General features: G+C 47.0%; 1 pseudogene across 1 annotated transcript; it reads left to right on the top strand.

The window, feature by feature from the left end:
- Nucleotides 1-4,970: 4,970 nt before the first annotated feature.
- On the top strand, nucleotides 4,971-19,455 carry LOC120655282 (annotated as a pseudogene). The gene is made up of 8 exons (XR_005667406.1): nucleotides 4,971-5,118; nucleotides 5,828-5,979; nucleotides 6,899-7,435; nucleotides 14,126-14,338; nucleotides 14,997-15,277; nucleotides 15,352-15,463; nucleotides 16,634-16,870; nucleotides 18,400-19,455. The product of XR_005667406.1 is annotated as a cyclic nucleotide-gated ion channel 1-like (transcript).
- The last annotated feature ends 1,467 nt before the right edge of the window (nucleotides 19,456-20,922 follow it).

Raw genomic sequence — 20,922 nt, 5'->3', positions numbered from 1 at the left:
GTTCGGCCGACCCCTCCTGGCAGCCCCTCGGCCTGATCCTTTGCTGAGTGGTTGATTCGTTGGATCTTATCCTTATCCTCTAGTGCATCTTGCGTGGAGGCCCCATTTCCTCTGACATGTGGGCCCTCATTGTAAGGGTGTGACGCCAGATGCGATATTCTGCGTAGTTGTATGGCGTCTGCTGCGTGTTTCCGTCTTATTCCGCTCCTACTCATCTGAAATGTACAAAACTAAAAAACAACTGTGGAGCAAGGTTAGTGATACAAATATGCGAGTAAGGCATGTAGTTTTCCTTGATTATTGAGTATAGTTGACGGTTGAAAATGGCACTTAAGCACCGTCAACAGTGCTGCAGCACTAATCGGCTGTGTATCCCCGATATTCCCATCTGCCTGAGCCTGAGGGTCAATCGGTGATGCCTCAGTAGCCGATCCAGTAGGGGAGAAAACCATCTGACTAGCCTGCTAATAGGCCGGTCCCACGAAACCAAGCATCCTCCTATCTTGCAGCGTTTTGAGCATAGCATTGTGAATAGAATTGGCCATGATCGGAGCATGACTCATGAAAGCTTTGCCCGATCGCTTGATTCATCAGATGCACCATCCCGTCCTCCTTCTGTGACTCATCATAGGATGGAAGAGTAGGAAAATCATACTTTTTTATTACCTCTCCACTCCTGTTGGTACTGAAGGATAAAAGGCACCGCTACTCATAAGCTTCAGTGGCTGCCTTGAGTTCTGCTTTTTACTCTTCCTTCAGCTTGTCCTTGTCGATCGGGATCTGGTTGCCTGTAGAAACCTTATCCTTCCCTTCAGTTGTCATCTTGATGCTTCTGTCCCACCAGGCGTGCCAAAACATGTGTTGACGCAAAACGATCACACACCAAGCCCGAGAGCCCCGTACGCCAAGCTAGGACTGCACTTGATTCAAACCAAGGCGTACCAGTCAATTTTGTTCTGTAAATTGACAAGGAAACATCAAACAGTCAAATTCAAGAGTGTATCGGCTGGATTTCCGAATCACCCTTACGCAGCGTATCGGCAAAGCTCTGCCGATACAGAAAACGACAACAGATCGAGTATAAAGAGCGTGTAATAAAAGCAATCTACAGGAAATCGGCAATAAGTTGCCGATACTGATATGCAACTAGACGGCTAGATCTAAAGTCGACACGTGCCAAATAACAATGTACAAACCCACGAATGTATAGATCTGAACAAAGCTAAGCTTGTAACCAATCTAATCAGCTTTACAAAGTTTATCATGATAAACAAGGAGCTCGCAGCCGATTAAACAGATCACTAAGCCAGATAATTTGTGAATAGATCTAAATGAGAAAATAGCGATGCGCCCGAGATCAAAGCTTAGATAAATTCAGTAAATTTTGAATAGATCTGAACGAAGCCACAGCGATGCGCCCGGAAGCTAAAGCTCAGATTTACTCGGTAAAACGAAGACTCACCAGCAAACCAAGTCGCTCGAATGTGAGACGACCTTGATCAGCTTGAAAGAACTCGCGTAAAAGAAAAAGATGGCGAAGTCGCCGACGGAAAAGTAAAGTACAAGTAGAGTAAATTTGTGTTTGTTGGATGTGTATCAATCTTTACAACAGCCGAGGGGTTCATATTTATACCCCACGCTAACACAATTCTAGTCGATTACGGCAAAGCACAATTCTATTCTATAAAACAAAACTAATTCTAAAACAAGATAACTCTTGCCAAACCGAAGCCAAAATATCTGGTCAATCTCCCCTTCCTCGGTCAACTAGATTTTCAACGGTGATGCACGATCACCCGTCCAAGTCCACCGATCGCACCATACAGAACTTTTTCTCCTTTGCAACACTCCTCCTTGACACACGTCAAAATCTGGCGTCAACACTGCTTAAGTGATTTGCTTTCCAGCTTAAGTGTTCAATGGAAATCTTTGGGAACCCACTTAAAACTATATTGCATTCATCATATATTGTGGAAGATGAGTTTGTAGTAAAGCCTTCATTCTCCATAATTTCAATGACTTTCTTACAGTTAAATTGAACAATCAGTTGGTTACATCCAAAATATTGAACTAGCATCAATCCCTCCTTAAGGGCAAAAGCTTCTGGCATTGGCGCATCCACTAGGTAGGGAATAAAAGTATTTGACGGTGCAATCATACTCTCTGAACCATCTCTAATAATGGCACTTGTATCGCCGCAAACCCTATCCTTATCATAGGAAGCATCTATATTCAGCACAAGGTAACCCTTACCAGATTTTCTCCATCCTTATCTTAACTTGGCATCTTTCTTCTGCCATCTTATAATTCTTTATTAAAGAAACAATAGATAAGTCTGATCTTGATGATGGTTGTACAGTTTCTCCATGAGTTAGTTGCCGCCTTTCCCACTGTAAGAACCAGCCTCCAGCTAAAATGAGCTCGGCAAGACCTAATTTCAGACCTTGAACCTGCTCTCATCCAGTGGTAGAGCTCGCCCAAAATTCTAGCTGGGGCAGACAGGAAAGGCAAGGTCGCCACCTCATCGGTCGTCTCTTGGCGTCGCCGGAAGCTTGCCTGTGGATGGTGGTGTGGCGCGACGCACACTGGCAATGGGTGGCAGCGCGGCGGGCTGGAGCGTGGAGGCGGAGCACTACAACGGCGGTCAGTGCCTGTTGTCGGCTCGCCGGCATCGCAACGACCAACCTCCCCTTCCCACCAATTCTTCGTCCACTAGAGCAGCCTCCCGCCTGCGCTTGGGCCGGTGCCACGAAGCTCAGGGCCGGTTGGCCGAGGCGCGTCTGGCTGGGGTGGCTCCAGCTCCATGCAACCACGCTCCAGCGGAGGCGGCCGGTGGCAGATTGCTGAAGTGCGGAGGCCGGAGACGCAGATGTGAACGGGACATCGGGAGGAGCCGATGACAGGACGACGGGAGGTCGGGTCGTCATGAAGATTTTTCCACTTGCCTGCTCTACTCTCGTCATGGAGAATCGAAGATGACGGACGTCGCTGCGACACCGTCCATTACTTGCCGGTTCACCTCCACGCCGGAAGGGAGGAAGACAAGGGTCCTTGTGGCATTGTTCCAGCGGTAGGTGGGACAGCTGCCCTACAGTGCCGCATGAGGAGCTCCGCCTCTGCTCTCATATATGGATTTCTTCCAAAATAATGGACCTCGACTGATCGGCCTCTAGGTGTCTAATCTTCTTCCAAACATCTATGGACCTCCATACTGCTCTAGCTCGATCACACGTGAAGATCAAGTGTTTCATATCTTCTGCTCCATTATGGTACACCAGACATCCTCCCTCTGTACAACATGCGTATTTGCCGGTATTGAGTTGCACGACATCAATCCACGTAGAGCTCTTCAATCAAAAAGTTCTATTTTACTCGGAGTTTTCATAGCTTTCTCCATACTTGGCGGTTGCAGCATTAAGGGCCTGTTTGACAGAGCTCCGGCTTCTTAAAAAACAGCTCTGGCTTCGGCTTCTCTAGTGGAGCGACTTCTCTGGTGGAGCTGAAATCGTTTTGGAAAATGTTTGGCAAAACAGCTTCATATGCTTTCGTGAATATATTGAAGAGTTGAAATGTCGAATATGCCCTTATCTATTTGAGGTGTCGTGCATCTGGATTCTAAGTTTGCACTAATAACTTTTTCATTTCATTTTATTTTTCTTTTTTTCTCCTTTCTTTCTTCTTTTTTATCCTCATTTTCCAAGTCCTTATCCGTTCCTCCCCCCTTGCCTTATCCAGCTGCTTCCTGCTACTTGCTCCGCCTTCATCTCCCACACGCCTCCGTGTCGCGTCGCCGGCTCCCAGCAGCCTCCGCGGGCCCTACTCCTGGTGCTCTCTCCCGCCAGACGCCGATGCTCCTCCACGCCTTTGGATCTGCTGCCTCCTCGCGCCGCCGATGCCTTCCGCGGCAGCACCGCGATGCTTCGGCCCACTGGTCGCTGTCGCGCGGGGTAAATCAGTACTAGATGGAATGGGGACAGGGAGGAGTCGGTTAGAGCCACAATTTGTGGCTCCTCTACCGCTGTGTAAGCCATTGGCTCCATGAAGGTCTCTACTGCATGAAGCCGCTACCAAAGATGGTGTTTGGCTGTCCTACAATCGGCTGTTTTTGGCTGGAGCCAGCAGCAGTCATGCAGTAGCCCGCCCGCCTGCTTACAGCCAGCCATTGTAGCAGCCAGCAGCAGTCAGCAGCCAGATTTAGACCATCCGAACGGAGCCAAAGTTGTTCTTGGAGCCCCGCCAAACAGGGTCCAAGTCTAGCTCCAAACTTGCTGCAGCCGAACTCCTATCTTAAACGAGTCAAACCCTTGACCTTGGGGCAGGGTGGGGCCACTCGACCCGTCTGAAAAAACCCGGCCCGACCAAGTGACGAGTCGGGTACGGAACGAAATATTTGATCCAAAACTCAAAAAACCCGATTCAATCCCAAAATTACACACAAAATTGCGAGACAACCCAATCCAACCCGAACCCGACCCGACCCGATCATGTCATGGGCCGGGCATGGGCTAACATTTTTTGACTCGAAATCCGAAGTGACTCGATCCAAACCTGACCCGACCCGGCAGATGATCAGGTCTACTCATCACGACTGGGCTGGCAAATAGGGCTTTGTTTAGATTCCAAAAATTTTTTGACCAAAAATGTCATATCAAATGTTTGGACACATGCATGGAGCATTAAATATAGATAAAAAAATCAATTGCAGTTTGAATGTAAACTGCAAGACAAATTTTTTGGGTCTAATTGTGCCATAATTTGACAATGTGATGCTAATAAATTCATATTGCAATTTACAATCGGAATCTATAATTTATTTTATTATTAATTTATAAGCCTCAAAAACTTTACACTGACTGAACAAACTGCGGTCGAGCTGGAGCCCACGCCCACCCACGCGAGGAACGTGTCCCCATTATGCACGGACGAGCCGTCCCGACCCGTGGAAACCGCCGGTAGTCTTGCCATTCCCGTCCGGTCGCCGCCGCCGCCGCCGCCGCCGCCGCCGCCGTCTCGTAAATACTATCCGCTACCCCACCACGCCCCCACGAACTCCCCCTACGCTTCCCCCACCGTCCTCCCCGGCCAGCGCCGCCGCCGTCGGCCGGACCCTTCGCTACGGTAAGCTCGCCCCTGCTGCCTGCTGCTCTCGCTCCGCCCCGACCCCCGATCTACCCTACCCGGCTGCCTCTCGGTTTAGTCCGGTTCAGATCCGTTCCGGCTTCCGGCTGCTTCCGCCTTGCTCGCGCGATTTTGCTCCGCTTCCGGGCCTGCTCAGCTGCGAATTGTGGCCTGTCGTGAACTCGTGATGCGGTGACTAGTCACCGGGAGCTACTCTCATGCTTGGAATGTGGATTCGGCGTCCTGGTAGGGTGCTTCGGCTAAGCCAAGCTTGCCTCTGGCCAAGGATCGGGGATTACAGCCTTGTTAATGCGGTTTAGCGCTGGAACTGTGGTCCACGGGGTGAGTTTGTGAGCCCATTCGATTCAGAGAGGGAAAAGCACCGGGGGGGGGATGATTTTGTTCTGCTGTTGGCCTGTTCCTTCCCTCTCAATCCAGCCGAGGGAATTGGAACACCACCTTTTTGTTATCATCTATTCATCTCAATAATAATAGGGAAAAACTGTTCCTATTAGCATAAGCTTTCGAATTCCCCAATCTGTTCATTGGATTGCCCTTGGTTACTTTTGCCTGGTGCCTAATCTGCTGCTCATCTGTTGGCGTCATGCTTAGGCCTCAGGATTCTTGTTCATTCTACTTACTAGACTGTTACCGCTAAATGAGTACCTGCACAGTTTGATGATTGCTTTGCTCTCTATGCCTTTTGAAGGTTCTTACATGTACATGGTCGGTGATCTCCAGGGAGGTTGATGCTTCCATGCTGCACTTGAAGATTTGGTCAGCTGTTGTCGCCTTGCTGGCCCTGTTTCTCCTCTGGCTTTAGAAGGAAGCCATGGCGGGCCGAGAGGAGAGATATGTGAGGTCAGCCTCTTGTTTTATCCTCTAATTCTACATGGCATCAGAACTGTTGTGAAAAACTGGATTATAGTGCCACAAGTTTAGTTTGCCACTTTGCCTCATAAATATTTTAGCGACCTGCTGTCTTATTTTGAAAGAAAAACTTCCCATCGTTTGAAGCAAACCCTGCTTCGGTGGAAATGTGTGGTGCCAGATTCATTCTACAATGTTCAGCTAGGCGCTAGGCGGTATCTAGGCAGTCACCTTCCGCCTAGCGCCTAAGCGCGCCTAGGCTCGCCCAGGCGTTTTCTAGGCGTTCCCTAGGCGAGCTTGAGAACCAGAGCAGGCGAGGGAGGAGGCTAGAGCAGAGGGAGGAGGCGAAACCAGAGCAGAGGGAGGAGGCGGAACCAGAGCAGAGGAGGAAGGAGGAGAGGGAGGAGGCGGAACCAGAGCAGAGGAGGAAGGAGGCTAGAGCAGAGGAAGCAGGCAGGGTCACAGGCTTATCGTGGGGAGGGAGGAGCCCGAGCTCGCCGCGGCCGGGCAACGGAGCAGCTCGAGGTCCCGGCGGGCGGCGGAAGCAGATCCGGGCAACGAAGGAGCAGATCGAGGTCCCGGCGGGCGGCGGAAGCAGATCCGGGCTGGGTACTCCGCCTCCGCCTCTTTCGTCGCCGCCCGACCTCTGCACCTCCGCCGCCGCCGCCGGATGTCTCCGCCTCCACCTGCGCCTCTGTCGCCTGATTTCCCCTCCTCCCCAGCGCCGCCCGACGTCCGCACCGCCTAGGGTACCGCCTACCCCCTAGGCAAGGCGGAACCCCTCCGCCCAGCGACTAAGCGTGCCTAGGCGGCCGCGGAACAGCGCCTTGTCGAACATTGATTCTATAGCCTCTGCAGAAAATTTGCATATTCTGAGAGCTGCTTTTTCTATTGCTTTTGTTATGCCCAGGTTTCAGGACTGGAGATCAGAGCAATCTGTTTCAGTTGTTTCAGATAGGGTAGTTTCACAAAAAGGGCATAATGTCTTTGGGTTGCTAAAGGGCAGAACTGCAGGAGCCTTTTCATTCTTAGGGAACTCTTCACATTCCGAAACTCAAAACAAATCAGCTTCAGAGGAAAGGAATCGCAAAACAAGAGTTCTTGATCCCCAAGGGCCATTTTTGCAGAGATGGAACAAGATATTTGTGATATCATGTCTTTTTGCAGTTTTGTCGACCCATTATTCTTGTATATCCCGGTAATCAATGGTGACAATAACTGCATGCACTTGGACAAGAAGTTGGAAACTGCAGCAAGTATCCTGCGCTTTTTCACAGATATCTTCTATTTACTCCATATAATGTTTCAGTTCAGGACGGGCTTTATTGCTCCTTCTTCTAGAGTGTTTGGTCGGGGTGTCTTGGTTGAGGACACGTTTGCAATAGCGAAGCGGTATATGTCAACATTTTTTCTGGTTGATTTCTTAGCTGTTCTGCCCCTCCCACAGGTAAATGACATACCATCTACTTAGTGTTTCATAATTGAGTTACTCCCTCTAGTCACAACTCACAAATACTTGACGTTTCGGAGAAGATCCAGTCAAACTTTTGAAGCTTCGGCTACATGTTAGTCCCTCTGTCCCATAATATAGCTACTTTTAGGTTTATTCCAAGTTAAACCTTTTAAACTTTGACTATATATGGTTAAAAAATCGTAACAATATGAAAATGATATTAGTTTATTCATAACGAATCCAACTATCATAACATGTAACATTTTCTATTTAAAATAATTATTTTTGGAGATATTATTGGTCAAAGATGAAAATGTTTGACTTCGACCAAGTCTAAAGGTTGCTATATTTTGGGACGGAGGTAGTAGTTTGTAATAAAAAAATCTTATGTGTTGATATGTCTTCAAAATCTTTCCTATTCTCATAATGTTTTTCAGATTTTATAAATATATTCTAGTAGAAATTAGTTGTCAAAGATACATATCAGACACTTTGTCATGTCCAAACTCCAAAATATTGAGTACTTTTGAGTGGTAATCGTTGTTGTTCATTGGATTCCTCCGGAATGACGAAGGACTATCCAGCAACATGCAGTTGTCTTTTTTTGCTAGGATACATGAAAACTTGTAGAATTATAATATGCACGCACTTTAGTTCTAGTTTACTCATATACAATTATGACTTAATGAGAGTCTACAAGAAAATGCTGTTGTTACCAATTTTAGGATACTTTACCAAGCTTCAATGCACCAATGGCCCAGAAGACTATGGCATATATGTACATTGGTGCAAGTATGCAATAAAGTGAAAATCTGTAAATTCAGATAGAATTGCCTCCATTCATTGGTGCTCGCTCCGGATTGTTAATCTGTTTTTGCGAGGTGGCTGGTTGTGGTAGCCTAGATTTTAGAGTGTGGTGCGAATGTAACCTTATTTCCTTCATGTTGAGTGTGTTGGGGAAGGCCTCTTCGATCTCTCCTCTGTACATATATTTCTCTCTCTTTAGTGAAATGACACAACTCTCCTGCATTGTTCGAGAAAAATAGATAGGATTGCTTTTGTTTCCCAGTTTAGAACTTTAGATATGTCCATTAAACGGTTTGGATTTGATTGTCCTATTTTTTATAAGTCCCTGTTACTCATTGATATTTGCTATCCTTAAATTCCATGTAGTTGTAACTGTTAGACAGATTATGTATATACTTGTGTGTGGGTCCTGCGCTAGGCATGTATAAGCCGGCCGGCCCTGTGTTTGATTAGGGAGATATGGTTAATTAGAGTCCTGAGTAGATTTGGTTTCGGGGTTTCCTTTAGCCCCAAGCTATTCTCAGCCCTATATATGTAACCTGTGTATCTCCCAATTAATAAAGCAATTATTCCACACAAATTACATCTCTTTCATGGTATCACGAGACTAGGTTTTCTCCTTCCGCTGCTGGCGCCGCTGTACGCGCGCCCCACCTCACCGGCGCTGCTCCTAGCGCGCCTCTGCGCTGCCCGCCGGCGCTGCACTTTGCGCGCCCGCCCGGCCTAGCGCCATGACTTCTGGCGACGATGACGCCGCCAAACCTGCTGCCGACGCTGACGCTGCACGCGACGAGGAAGCACGCGTAGCCGAGGCAGCCCGAGCTGCTGCTCTGGCCCGCGCCGAGGAAGCTGAGCGGGAGGCCGCCTCCGCTCAGGCCAATCTCGACGCCGCCGCCGCTCGTCTCCGTGCCGCGCAGGAGCGCGCTGCTGCCGAATGTGCCGCGGCCGCGCCCTCCAAGGAAGATGACGCCGACGCCTTCCACCATGGCGAAGACGACATCGACCTCCAGGCCGCTCTTCTCCAACAGGAGGCCGCCGTCCTCCTCAATCTCCATGCGCAAGCTGTCTCTGTCCAGAACATCCGGACTCTCGTCCCGCTGCTCCTGGATGTCAACTCCACCTTCTACACCCGCTGGAAGGAGTCCTTCCTTGACGTCCTCGGAAAGTACTCGCTGGAACGCCATGTTCTCTCCGACGCAGTCGCCCCTGCTTCTCCTTCCTAGGTGCGGATGAATTGTGTCGTCCGCACCTGGCTGCTCGGCGCCATCTCCGACGATCTCGCCGACTCTGTCTCCGAGGGCGGCGCCTCCGCTCGTCCGATCTGGCTCGCCATCGAGTCCCAATTCCTTGGGAACCGTACCACCCGAGCTTTCTACGCCGACCAAGAGTTCCGGGCCTTTTCCCAAGGCGATCTCTCCGCCATCGACTACTGCCGCCGCTTCAAACGCATGGCGGAAGATCTTCGGGACCTCGGCCAACCGATCTCCGAGGAGACGCTCGTCCTCAACATCATCCGTGGGCTCAATGAGCGCTTCAGCGCCCTTGGTCTTCATCTTCGCCGCAGCACCCCTCTCCCTTCCTTCCTCCAGGTGCGCGACGACCTTCGTCTCGAGGAGCTGACCATGGCCAAAGCTCCCCCCGCCGCTGCCCTCACCGCCCTCTCCGGTTCCAGCACCGGCGGCTCTGGCGGATCCAAGCCACCCACCCCAGCGCCGCCTCGACCACCCCAGCAGCAGGACTCCTCCCCGAAGACGCCACAGCAGTCGGCGTCCAACTCCGGGGGCGGCGGCTTCCAGCGCGGCAAGCGCGGCGGCAAGCGCTTCAACAAAGGCGGCGGCGGCGGGGGTTCCTCCGCTGGCGGTGCCTCCGGCAACGCATCTGGCGGCGGCTCCTCCTCCCCTGCGACGGCTCCACCGACCGGCACCAGCTTCTACAACCCGTGGACTGGCGCGATCTACATGTGGCCGGGTCCACGGGCCCCGATGCCTCCGCGGGCCGCTCCTCCAGCTCAACACCAGACCTACGTCGCTGGCCTACCTGGCTAATGGGCTGGCCAGTGGGGTGTTCCCTCCCCTGCTGCGCCTCTGTCTCCGGGCTGGGATCAGCAGGCCCTAGCGGCCCAATTCCAGACCATGTCGCTCCAACAGCCGCCGCAACAAGATTGGTATTTTGATACCGGTGCTACCACTCATATGGCTTCCGATGCTGGTATACTCTCGACCTCCACTATTCCTTCTAGTCACTCTCCTTCATCTATCATCGTTGGCAATGGGAATCTCCTTCCCGTGGTCTCCACCGGCAGTACTGTCCTTCCACATAACCTCCATCTTAATAAAGTTTTGGTTTCTCCTAACCTTATTAAGAATCTTATTTCCGTTCGTCAATTCACTATCGACAATAACTGCACTGTGGAATTTTACCCCTTTGGTTGCTCTGTGAAGGATCTTCCCACTCGGAACGAGATCGGCAGATGTAACAGCTCCGGACCTCTCTATCCGTTGTAGCTTCCGGCATCCGCCCTCCTAGCATCTAGCACCTCCTCGCTTTGGCATCAGCGTCTCGGGCACCCTGGTCATGAAGTTTTGTCTAGATTAGCACACTCTTCCGCCATTCGCTGTAATAAAAGTGCTAGCAACTCTATTTGTCATGCGTGTCAACTTGGTCGTTATGTTCGTCTTCCCTTTCATATGTCATCATCCCGCGCCTCGCGCCCCTTTGAGTTAATACATTGTGATCTCTGGACCTCGCCAGTTACTAGCGTCTCGGGTCATAAATATTACCTCGTTATTCTTGATGATTTTTCTCACTATTTATGGACCTTCCCACTCCGCCTTAAGTCTGACACCTTCTCCACCTTGTCTGATTTCTTTTCCTATGTGCGCACACAATTTAACACCAGTGTGCAGGGCCTTCAGTGTGACAATGGCAGGGAGTTTGATAACTCCAGCTCGCGCATCTTCTTCCTCGCCAATGGCGTTCGTCTGCGCATGTCCTGCCCACATACTTCACCACAGAATGGTAAGGCTGAACGCATTATTCGTTCCATTAATAATGTCGTTCGCTCCCTTCTGTTTCAGACTAGCATCCCCCCAGGTTTTGGGCTGCCGCACTTAACACTGCTACATATCTCCTGAATATTCTACCCACCAAGACGCTCGATTTTTCTACTCCACATCTCTCCCTTTTTGGGACACCACCGTCATATGACCACCTACGCGTCTTTGGGTGTAAGTGCTACCCTAACCTTTCTGCCACCGCCACAAATAAACTCGCTCCTCGTTCCGCCTTGTGTGTATTCCTTGGCTATTCTCCTCACCACAAGGGCTATCTCTGTCTTGACCGTCATACTAATCGGATCATCATCTCTCGCCATGTGATTTTTTAGGAGACTTCCTTTCCCTTTGCGGAAACATCTCCCTCTCCCTCACGTGCTGATTTCGATTTTTTGGACGAGTTCACTAATCCGGTGGTTGTTCCTTTTCCACCATCACCGCATTTGCTGCTTGCAGGTACTACCGTAAGCAACATGCAGTCCCGCATGGTTGCTACCCTTCCCAGCGATGTACCTCCTACGCCACCTGCGGTCCCTGCACCAGCTGCGCCACGCGCGGCCCCAACGTCTCCCGTTGCGCCACGCGCAGCCTCGACGCCCTTTGCTGCGCCACGCGCGGCCTCGACCCCCCCCTGCTGCGCCACGCGCGGCCACGACACCCTCTGCTGCGCCATGCGCGGCTTCTTCACCGAGTTCAGCTGCGCCATGTGCGGCACCGTCGCCACCCACGGCTTCATCCTCCCCCAGTGGTCCTGATGCTGCACAGCCACTGGGACGCTTTGGCTTGGTGTACTCCCGGCGCCCCGCAGTTCAGCCTGCTGCTCCAGCGCCCGTCACGACTACACCTGCTGCTCCCCTCCCTCGTGGCGTCGTCCGAGTCAACCCTGTGACCAACCAGCATGCCATGGTCACTAGGGCCAAGCGTGGTATTCGCCTGCCGGCTCTGTATCATGCGGCGCCCTTATCGCCGATTCCTCGGACGTATCGTGCCGCCCTCGCTGATCCCAATTGGCGTGCTGCAATGGAAGCTGAGTACTCTGCCCTCCTGTCTAATAATACATGGGATCTTCTTCCTCGACCATCTCAGTGTAATGTTGTCACCGGCAAGTGGATTTTCAAGCATAAATTCAAGACTGATGGATCTTTTGAGCGCTATAAAGCTCGTTGGATACTTCGTGGATTCACTCAGCGTCCTGGAATTGATTTTGCTGAAACCTTCAGTTCGGTGGTCAAGCTTGCTACAGTTCGGACGGTTCTATCTCCGGCTCTGTCACGCTCCTGGCATGTTCATCAGCTTGATGTCAACAATGCTTTCTTGCAAGGCAATCTGTCTGAGACGGTCTATTGCGCTCAGCCTTATGGATTCGAGGACTCCGCACATCCAGATTATGTGTGCCGGCTTAATCGCTCACTTTATGGTCTTAAGCAGGCGCCTCGTCCATGGTACAGCCGGTTTGCTTCACATCTTCTGCAGTTTGGTTTTGTCGAAGCTAAGTCAGACACTTCTTTGTTCATCTACCATCGTGGCGAATATGTGGTCTATCTTTTGCTGTATGTTGATGATATTGTCTTGACGGCTTCCTCCGCTGATCTTCTGAGGCGCACCATCACCTCTCTCCAACAGGAATTCTCACTGAAGGATCTTGGCGCCCTTCATCAGTTCCTTGGCATGCAGGTTCAACGAGTGGGTTCAGATCTCTTTCTATCTCAACGGCAGTACATGATTGAGATCCTTGAGTGGGCTGGCATGGCAGATTGCAAGCCCTGTGCGACTCCTGTAGACCTGAATCCCAAGTTGTCAGCTGATGGTGCTCCTGTTTCAGATCCCACGGATTTTCGTAGTCTTGCTGGTGCCCTCTAGTATCTTACTTTCACCAGGCCAGATATCTCTTATGCAGTTCAGCAAGTCTGTCTTCACATGCATGATCCCCGGGAGCCTCATCTCACTGCTCTGAAGCGCATTCTGCGTTACGTCCGTGGCACATTACATATGGGTTTGTTCCTGCGCCCCTCTTCTCAGTCAGATTAGGTGGTCTACTCTGATACTGATTGGGCTGGATGTCCAGAAACACGCAAGTCTACCTCAGGCTATGCGGTTTTCCTTGGTGATAATCTGATCTCCTGGTCGTCCAAGCGTCAGAACACTGTTTCTCGCTCCAGTGCAGAGGCTGAGTATCGAGCTGTCGCTAATGGAGTTGCTGAAGCCACCTGGTTACGCCAACTCCTGTCTGAGCTGCACACTCCTTTGCGCAAGACAACCTTGGTGTACTGCGACAACATCAGTGCTGTCTATATGTCCTCCAATCCCGTTCAGCATCAGCGCACCAAACACGTGGAGATCGATCTTCATTTCGTTCGGGAGCGTGTTGCACTTGGTGATGTGCGTGTTCTTCATGTCCCGACGACATCTCAGTTCGCCGACATCTTCACCAAGGGGTTGCCTTCATCCGTCTTCACGGAGTTTAGGTCCAGTCTTAATGTTCGGTCACCCGACGATTTGACTGCGGGGGCGTGTTAGACAGATTATGTATATACTTGTGTGTGGGTCCTGCGCTAGGCATGTATAAGCCGGCCGGCCCTGTGTTTGGTTAGGGAGATATGGTTAGTTAGAGTCCTGAGTAGATTTGGTTTCGGGGTTTCCTTTAGCCCCAAGCTAGAGATATGGTTAGTTAGAGTCCTGAGTAGATTTGGTTTCGGGGTTTCCTTTAGCCCCAAGCTATTCTCAGCCCTATATATGTAACCTGTGTATCTCCCAATTAATAAAGCAATTATTCCACACAAATTACATCTCTTTCAGTAACTACCCGTGATATTTTAACTATCAGGTATTTGTGTTGGTTGTGCTGCCTCGTCTCGAAGGTTCTGAAATTATGAAGGCTAAAATTGTATTACTGATTATTATCATATGTCAATATGTTCCTCGACTGCTCCGAATAATACCTCTTTACCTTCAAATCACAAGATCTGCTGGTATACTTACAGAGACAGCATGGGCTGGTGCTGCTTTCAACCTGATAATTTATATGCTTGCCAGTCATGTAAGTCCCCTTGACACATTATTGGCAAGAAAACATTATTTAGTGTTTGCGCTTGCTCACTAAAACCTTATCTTCTGCCTTGGTTGTAACTTGTAAGCTGTAAGACAATGTGTACACCCATACCTTTCACCAGGTTGGGGACAATTCCTAAACCTTAATCATTATACTCATATCTATGGACAAAGAGCAAACGTTTACGGGATGCTTCTTATAATTTTTGCATGTTGTGGTGGCATTCTGATGCAGAATCTTCCTGTCAGGAAATGAATCTGAGAAGAATTCGAAACATACAACTAGAGATGCCTACACTAAACGATTTTAAAAATACACATAATTGTAAAAAATATTTGGATACCTATTAACAAAAGTGGCAAGCATCAGTTTCCTTATAATATGAATTACACATTTCTAGTCACAAATTTGGGAATGCGCAACATCGTAAAAAGTTACTGGTTCAGTAACCAGGAAGCAACACAAATACTAGAGAATGTAATATGTACACCGCCCAGTTTGACATCATATAATGAAGTGCTCCATTATATGGCTCACCTCCATATAACTTGATGAGATGGTTAACCTCCTGATAAATGCATTTAATTTCCACAATTTTGTTGTTCATGGTGAGTAGATTACAAACTGATGCTACAACTGATTACAGGGCTTTGGAGCTCTTTGGTACATGCTTTCCATCCAACGATTAGACTCCTGTTGGAGACAAGCATGTAGCAATCATACTGGCTGTCATCCTACATCTTTATATTGTGAGACTAATACATTTGGAAATAATGCTTTCTTGCCAATTGTTTGCTCAACAAATGGCGATACCAAGCCAGACCCGACGTTTGGAATTTTTCTACCAGCTCTCCGGAATGTTTCAAGTTCAAAGAGTTTCTTCGAGAAACTATTCTATTGCTTTTGGTGGGGACTACAAAATCTAAGGTTTGCTCACAAAAAGTTAGCTTCCAGCTTTCTTTTCTTCAACGTGCATTTGTTTATTGGTTCATCTATTGCAGTTCTCTTGGTCAGAACATGATTACAAGCACTAATACATTGGAGAATCTGTTTGCGGTTTTTGTCTCAACATCAGGCTTGGTTCTATTTGCACTACTTATTGGTAATGTGCAGGTACATACAAAGTTTTTTTTTGTCATTGATGGCATTTTCTTGTCATTCATGTGTTGTTGGATTAAGTGTCAGCTAATTAGCTATTGAAAAAAGGTCAACCTATGTGAAGTCAATGTTAGCCTAAACGTTAAACGGTGAATGGTCGGTCACCCACCGTGTAGCAAATAGTCGGAATATACGGCCATTTAAACGGCCTTGTAAACGGTCGAAACGGGTTTATACGGCTTTCCACGGCTAATCGGCCTACATAGCTACCCATCGAGTAGCGTTTACACGCCGTGTAAACGGTGTAAACGGCCTGCACCCACAATTTTAATTGATTGTGCTAATATCTCATGGCATATTGTTGATGTATATGATTTTAGTAAATTGAACGAATGGACATATCACATATGTAAATAAAACTGCCTATGGATTCACTTGATAAAATCACATTAAACCAATACCGACTGTACAGGAACATTGTTTTTTTTCCTCGAACGCGCAGGAGAAACAGGAACACTGTGTTTACATGATTCTATGAAGTTAGGTGCTCCATAAATACATACCTTGAGAAATAAGGAACTGCACTGATGGAAAACCTGGAAATGAAAAGCATTATAAAAAGTTATTTCTTTAAAAGATAATAAGTCTTATATTATCTTCAATATTAACATTTTCTTCAAACAGTTAACTCCATACATTTTCCTGTAGTACGTATGCAAGAGTTACTGGCATTATGGTGGACACCACAATCATGTGTGCCTCTAATTAGAACTGATGCTTGTAATGGCTTGTTTTTTTCCCTCGAATAAGCAGGAGAACTGCGTATCATTGCATTAAGAAGAAGAGCAAAAGACACCACACCTATAATGGTTTGGTTGCTTTGAAAAAAAAGTAAAAATAAGCTCACATAAACTTTTAGATCTTCATTCCTTAATGATCTTAAACGATCTTCATTTCAATACAAATAACAAGCTAAATGAGTCCATTTTCCTTTATATATCAGCATCTCTGATTTACCAAACACTTACCCTGCAGTGTACCATGTTAAATTTAAAGACAAAGGCTCATTGTTTCAGTTAGAATCAGGGATTATTTATTTAATTATTTAGTTAGTAACTAGGCAGCTAAGTTGTATACATACCATATTATCCTAATTTTCTTTTCTTTATGGTGGGTGAATTACAGACCTATTTACAGTCAGCCTCTGTGCGTATAGAAGAAATGAGAATGAAAAGGCGGGATACAGAGCAGTGGATGGCACATAGGCTACTTCCTGAAAATCTTAAGGAGCGGATTATGCGCCATGAACAATATAGGTGGCAAGAAACAAGAGGTGTTGATGAAGAGGGCCTTCTTGCAAATCTTCCCAAGGATCTTCGAAGAGAGATAAAGAGACATCTTTGTTTGTCTCTTCTGATGAAGGTACTTAAACTTTTGTCTCATCTTCTCTCTGTGTCCCATCATTAGGTGTATGGAAATGGATACATACACATAGTCCCAAGCACATTCCTTGAGATAGCGTTTATCTACTGTTTCCATACAGACTGGATATTTGACCTCTTCCCATGTAGTGATGATATATAGTTAATATGCATATGCTGTCATGCTGATATGCCTAAGTTTATTTCCCAAGAACTGTATGTTATTTAAGTAGTCAGTGCCGACACTCTTGTAGTATAGTGGTAAGCTCCCCAGTTGAGGGGGACACCAATGAGGGTTCAAATCCTGGTGGCACAAAAAAAAATCCCCTCTCTAGCAACCTAAAAAAATAGTTTACCTGTGGTTGTTTTGGACCATCCTACTAGGGGCAGTACGGTGGTCGCCAGCCCAATGGGTTGTGGTCGTCCGAGGTTATGGTGCGACCCTATAGGGTGAAGCCAGAGTTTTGGGGGTTTTCTCTGCCATCTTGGCTGAGATTCCTTCTTATTTGTAATACCGCGGGGTCGGTCTTTCCCCCGCCTATTGAAGTATAAGTGAATTACCCAACTTTTCCTATCAGCTTAAGCTGTTAGGTTGAATTAGTTGGTGCATGCAACTCAATACCGTCAGCTAAGTTTGGTTTACATTGTGTCAGCAGATAGTGGTTGTGGTTCTGTTCTGGATCAGGTAGATTCTCATCTGGGCTTTAGTGCAACTCTGGCAGTGCCTAAAGTTTGACGCCTCTCTGGTTGGAATGTATGTGTTAGCAAGCAGAATGGTTGATACAATCATAGGCCCCCATGTATTATGTGGTATAGGCCTAAGGGATGCTTTGAACTATGTATGTGATAAGGTTCTACACCACTCTAGCGGTCTTGCCTCATGGACAAGCAATATTGTTCTATCATTTGATCATCTTCATCTGCTTTTACAGCATTGCTAAACTAGGACAGAGCTTGATTCAATTTATATGCTTATGCTGATTGCTAAAGAGAGGAGGAAAGAAAAAGAAACAGTTAAATAATGTTACTAGGTAATTGATATTGACTGGGGGTGTGGATTTGTGCTTCACATTTTGAGAAACTAGCACTTGTAACACCTAATATTGACTGAAATGTCAATTTCTGGAAATTAGACTCTTTTGCTAGCTTATTCACTGTTTATATTCTCTTCTCTTTTTCTTGAAAATCAGCAAAGCTAGCCACACTTCGCCAATTGTTTATAGGAAATTAAGCAGTAGGAAAACTATGTTCTAGAAAGTTGCATGCTATCTCCCCCAATGTCAGGTCCCTTCAAAATGTGTCTGAACTCTGAATTGCCATAAAATGCACTGAGCTTAGATTTACCCCTAACAAGTTGAAAGGCAGTTAATAACTTTTCAAAGACTTTATTGAGCAGAAAAGTTTTTGATGGACATCTATACATTTTATACTTGATTCGTATATACTTCTTTCTTTTAATTTTGTTCTTTGATCAACAGATGCTATTCGTTACTAGCATTTTCATCTTTAACCCTTTCCTTCTATTTGCAGGTTCCAATGTTTGAAAACATGGATGAGCAGCTCTTGGATGCTATGTGTGATCGTCTAAAGCCCATGCTGTACACGGAAGGAAGCTGCATCATTCGTGAAGGTGACCCAGTGAATGAAATGCTCTTCATCATGAGGGGAACACTAGAGAGTACGACAACAAATGGTGGACAGACTGGCTTCTTCAACTCTAATGTTCTAAAAGGTGGTGACTTCTGTGGTGAAGAGCTCCTCACATGGGCCCTTGACCCCACTTCAGCATCGAATCTCCCTGGCTCAACTAGGACAGTGAAGACGCTGACTGAAGTCGAAGCTTTTGCTTTGAGGGCTGACGACTTGAAGTTTGTTGCCACCCAATTCAGGAGGCTTCACAGCAAACAGCTCCAACATACCTTCAGATTCTACTCACAGCAATGGAGAACTTGGGCCGCTTGCTTCATACAGGCAGCGTGGCACAGATACTGCAGAAAGAAGCTTGAAGAGACTTTGTACGAAAAGGAAAAGAGGTTGCAGGCAGCAATCGTATGCGACGGCACTACTTCCCTCAGTCTTGGTGCAGCGCTCTACGCTTCGCGTTTTGCGGGTAACATGATGCGGATCTTGCGGAGAAATGCCACCCGAAAGGCCCGTTTGCAGGAAAGAGTGCCTGTAAGATTATTACAGAAGCCAGCAGAACCCAACTTTTTTGTTGAAGATCGGTGATCTCGTCTTCGAGGGCACCCTGTAACAAGCGGACATTATTCATGATCCAACCGGTACAAAACTCGCGTGATTGGATGCTGCACAAGTGTACATATAGATCAGGTGGTCTAAAGCCATCTGGTTTGAATCACGGAATTCGATGTATCTACGATTCTTTTATTATACACACCATATTAAATCTGCATACAAGATGCATGTATTTATATTTTATAAGCATCCCAGATTTTACCTCTTGTGAATCTCGAAAACAGAAGATGCTGTAAATGTTACTGATGAAAAGTTTGTTGATTTTGATATGTTCTCGATGTGAACTGTGAGAGGAAGAGGTTGATATGAAGTGAAAAAGGGATCATGAAATGATGTAGAGCATCCGTCACTTGTTATCCTGGTTATGCCGTAATATATATTTAATACTGGTAATGTGTGTATTCCTCTCAGACCTGATCAATCGACCTGGCCTGCTTTTAAAAGCTATAAGACATCGGGCCTGAAATGTGTGGGTGCTGATGTGTCGCATTTTCATTTTCCGGGTTGTGCCGTGTTTTCGGCTAAATTTTAGAGCCTGAGCATGTCCAAACGGGCAGCTGGTCAAGTCTAGTTTATCAGATTTGGCGGCCCATTATTAAGTCTCCACTTTTTTCCCTAATACTCTTTCTGTTCTAAAATAAGCGTTCGTTTATAAAATTTTAGACATATTACTAATAGTTGAAAATAATCATATTATTTTAATTAAGGTCATGTTTAGTTTCCAAAATTTGACATGTGCTACAGTACTTCGAACGTTTGGCTACTAATTAGGAGTATTAAATGTGGATAATTGAAAAAACACATTCCATAACCCTTAGGCAAAATCGCGAGACAAATCTAATGAACCTAATTATACAATGGTTAGACAATGTCGTGCTGCAGTAAATGATCTCTAATGATGGATTAATTAAGCTTAATAGATTCGTCTCTCGATTTTCCGTCCATCCATGTAATTAGTTTTATAATTAGTCTATATCTAATACTCCTAATTAGTGTTGTAAAAGTTTCCCAAAAATTTTTGGAAACTAAACGCGCTCTAACTGTAGCGGTTGTGATTAAACACGCGTTGTGTATTTAGTTCCTTGTATCCTTAATAAATGCAAATGCATTGGAACCAGAAAGTAATGTCCACTTAAGAATTTGATTAGCTCAATGCAATTCTCTATATATCTTTTTTCTCTTGGTATGTGATATTGTTTTAGTTAGATGGATTTTAATAAAATCCAAAAAATACTCTTTGTGGATAAAATTTAAAAGCTAAACGAACACTTATTTTAGGACCGATGGTAGGTGTACCAATGTCATTGCCCTCCCAGGTTCTAAACCCAGGGCGAACCATGAAAGTTTTTAAAATCAAACTAAAATGGGCTCGTCACATATGAAATGATACTTGTCAGCTTCAGCTTTACTCCCTCCAACTTAAGCTAGTACTGGTTTCTCTTCGTTCAAATAAACACTTGGATAATTCAGATTTCTAAACAAAAAAGGGATATGTAGGGATCTTACTTAGTTCTAGGCAGCGCGTGCAGCTCGTCGCCACGGCTTTGCAAGGCATGGCTGGAGGTAGATAGAATGAACTCTTCCGATCACTCGGCCGAAACTCTCTCGACTTTGAGCTCAATGGCATGGTCACATGGAGACGCACCCCAATTTATTCCACCGGCTTGGCTACCGTACCCAGTTGAATCGAGTCCACCACGCCCGACCAAGCGGACTCTCCAAGCTTGCAGCTGCAGCTGCGCCTGGCCTTCTCCGCCACCTCCTGGAGCCTCGTAAATATCCACATCGATCCAATCA

Source organism: Panicum virgatum, chromosome 1N (genome assembly GCF_016808335.1).
Source record: "Panicum virgatum strain AP13 chromosome 1N, P.virgatum_v5, whole genome shotgun sequence".
NCBI lineage: Eukaryota > Viridiplantae > Streptophyta > Magnoliopsida > Poales > Poaceae > Panicum > Panicum virgatum.
This window is presented reverse-complemented; position numbering and strand designations above follow the sequence as displayed.